This window comes from Mirounga leonina, unplaced genomic scaffold (assembly GCF_011800145.1).
Source record: "Mirounga leonina isolate KUSES-001 unplaced genomic scaffold, KU_Mleo_1.0 Mir_376, whole genome shotgun sequence".
In the NCBI taxonomy this organism is placed as follows: Eukaryota; Metazoa; Chordata; class Mammalia; order Carnivora; family Phocidae; genus Mirounga; species Mirounga leonina.
The window spans coordinates 9,812,641-9,816,037 of NW_023270718.1; positions in this window are offsets into that span (position 1 = coordinate 9,812,641).

Below are 3,397 nucleotides of genomic sequence, written 5' to 3' on the forward strand. Positions count from 1 at the left end.
TCTTCATGGGATGATCTCAGCATGGGACAAGTTCTTTGGGTCCTTTGTGGGTATTTAGAAAATACACATAGAACACATCGATTTTTTTATTATTTTGATTATTTATTTTTGTTTCAAATTTTTATTTAAATTCCAGTTAGTTAACATATAGTGTAATATTGGTTTCAGAAGTAGAAGTAAGCGGTTCATCACTTACATATAACACCCAGTGCTCATCACAACAGCACAACCAGCCCTTCTTAATACCCATCACCCATTTAGCCCATCCCCCGCCCACCTCCCCTCCAGCAACTGTTTGTTCTCTATAGTTGAGTCTGTTTTACAGTTTGCCTCTCTCTCTTTTTATTTTCCCCAATGTTCATCTGTTTTGTTTCTCAAATTCCACATGAGTGAAATCATATGGTATTTATCTTTCTCTGACTTATTTCACTTCGCATGATACACTCTAGCTCCATCCACATCACTGCAAATGGCAAGATTTTTCTTTTTTTTTTTTAAGATTTTATTTATTCATTTGACAGAGAGATAGAGAGAGAGCGCACAAGTAGGCAGAGAGGCAGGCAGAGGGAGAGGGAGAAAAGCAGGCTCTCCGCTGAGCAGGGAGCCCGATGCGGGGCTCAATCCCAGGACCCTGGGATCATGACCCTAGCCGAAGGCAGACGCTTAATGACTGAGCCACCCAGGTGCCCCAAGATTTCTTTCTTTTTGATGGCTGAGTTAATATTCCATTGTGTGTGTGTGTGTGTGTATATGTATATATACACATATATCCTATATATGTGTATATATAGGATGAGGGAACAGAAGGCAAGCTGAGGACAAAGCAGACGCTGACACTCACCCCCACCCCCGCATTGGATATATGTAACATTCCTCAGGCACTCCTGGCTGCCCTAAAGGAAAAACAAACAGTCAACTTATAGAGATCACAATCCTGCAAGACCTGAGTCTCCCTCAGTTTACAAATGTCTTAGCAATCTACAAGAACAAAGTATTTCTATCAATAACCTAGCTTCCAGAAGGAAATGTAGATACAATAATTAAATGTCCTTATAACCTACAGCCCATTGACAGATACTTGAAGCAGGCAGAGTGTGATGTTCCCCCAGGAAGTTCCCAACTATCTTCATTGTAATGCCTTGCTAGAGGGAAAAACAACCTTAACTTGACAGTGGTGAGGCCTGTGAGTCTTAACAATGAAAATCCTTTTGAAAACCTCCCTTTTCCTCACTAACCCCCAACCCCGTAGTATATAATCAGCCACCCCTCGCAACCCTGGTGCAACTGCTCTTTTTGCCCACGGGTCCTGTCCCCGTGCTTTAATAAACCACCATTTTGCACCAAAGACGTCTCAAGAATTTTCTTGGTCGTCGGCTCCGGACTTCACCCCACCGAACCTCACTTATATTCCAAAACCACATCATATACACCACATCTTCTTTATCCATTCTTCAGTCAATGGACATTTGGGCTCTTTCCATAACCTGGCTATTGTTGATAGTGCTGCTATAAACATCAGGGTGCATGTCCCCCTTCGAATTAGGTTTTTTTTTTTTTTTTTTTGGTATCCTTTGGGGAAATACCTAGTAGCGCAATTGCTGGGCTGTCCGGTAGTTCTATTTTTAACTTTGTGAGTACCCTCCTTACTGTTTTCCAGAGTGGCTGCACCAGTTTGCATTCCCACCAATAGTGTAAGAGTGTTCCCCTTTCTCCGCATCTTCGCCAACATCTGTTGTTTCCTGTGTTAGAACACATCAGTTTTTAAAATTCATCCATTCAACATCTATTTATTGAGTACCCACTTTGTCCCAGGAAGTGTTCTCAACAGAAGTAAAACAAACATGGAGCATACACTTTAGCAAGAGAGTTAGACAATAAGCAGATAAATGAGTAAATATATAACCTAACAAGTATAATGGCAACCACAAAGCATGATGATAGGACATTACACTAGATAGTGCTGTTTTCTCATTATATATTAAAGCAAGATCACTTTAGTTTTCAGTCCCCATTGCAAACGTTGCTTACATCCTATCAGCTGAATTTGGGCACTTTATTTTTCTACAGAAATGCAGACCCAAGGAGTTTAACCCATGCATGCTGGGGTTTGCAGTAGCTGCCAGGAGATTAGTTGTTCTTTGATGGTAGCTTGAAAAAGGGCAAGGAGTAAGGGTAAGAGAGGGTAGTCTGGATGGTGGAAGAAAGGAGGAGGCTTTTTTTTTTTCTCCATTTCTAACCCCCAGCACTGCCTCCTGCCATGGGGCCACATAGGAGGGCTTCTTAATCCAACCCAACTGTGAAAGTTTGGGTCCGTCCTCTGCCTAAGATTCCCCAGGACACTCGACTTTTTGAATCTGCAATTTTATACTTTCATCAAATTGAGAAAATTTTGGTGATTATTTCTTCAATTTCTTCCTCCTTTGGTAACTCTCTGGTGCTTTCAGGTAACTGTTTTTCATATTTTGTGCAGAGTTTATATTTTTATCTGTAGAATTGGCCCAGAGAGTTCTAGTGAAAGATGCCAGAAGCTCTGGAGGGTAGACCAAGATGTTGGAGTAGGAGAATGTAATGAATTCCAACCCAAATGCTTCCTGTAGTTTTCCAATAACAAATAACAGTACACAATCCTCTCTGGTTCATATATCCTCACAAATCTGAGCATCTCTGACCCCAGACATGAATGACACTTACCAGGCATCCACACCGCACCAACAGGAGGGTCAGCTGGCCAAGACCCGAGATAGAAGTATACTAACAATTTGCTCAGTGTTCAGGATTTTGAGCCCAACAGCAGCATTTTGTTCAAATTACTTGTGGCCATCAATAATTTTGACATTGTAATTACTTAGAAGTGGACTAAAGAATGCTTTCTGATACAGGAAGATGTTCACCATGTAATGGAGAAAGATGTTACGGAGATTATGTACCATATACTCCCATTTTTCGAAATCGTTTATTTAGGGATAGAAATCTCAACGAGGGTGTGACAGGAAAAAAATGTTTTTAAAGATTTTGTTTATTTGAGAGAGAGAACACGAGCAGGGGGAGGGGCAGAGGCCAAGGGAGAAGCAGGCTCCCCGCAGAGCAGGGAGCCCGATGCGGGGCTCGATCCCGGGACCCTGGATCATGACCTGAGCCGAAGGCAGACGCTTAACCGACTGAGCCACCCAGGCGCCCATCTTTTCTCCATTTCCATTCTTTCATTCGTTTCCCCAAAGCAAGCCTTCTAGGCCTAATTCTTTTTCTTAGGCCCCCACAGCGGGGACCGTCTCCACTGTCGGGGTGGGGGCGGGACGGGGTTCAAGCCCAGCAGTCTGGCGGCAGAGACATCGCCTCATCACTGCCTCTCAACAGTAAGGATAGTGACGACGCCCCCGTTGGGCAGGAGGGACAGTTA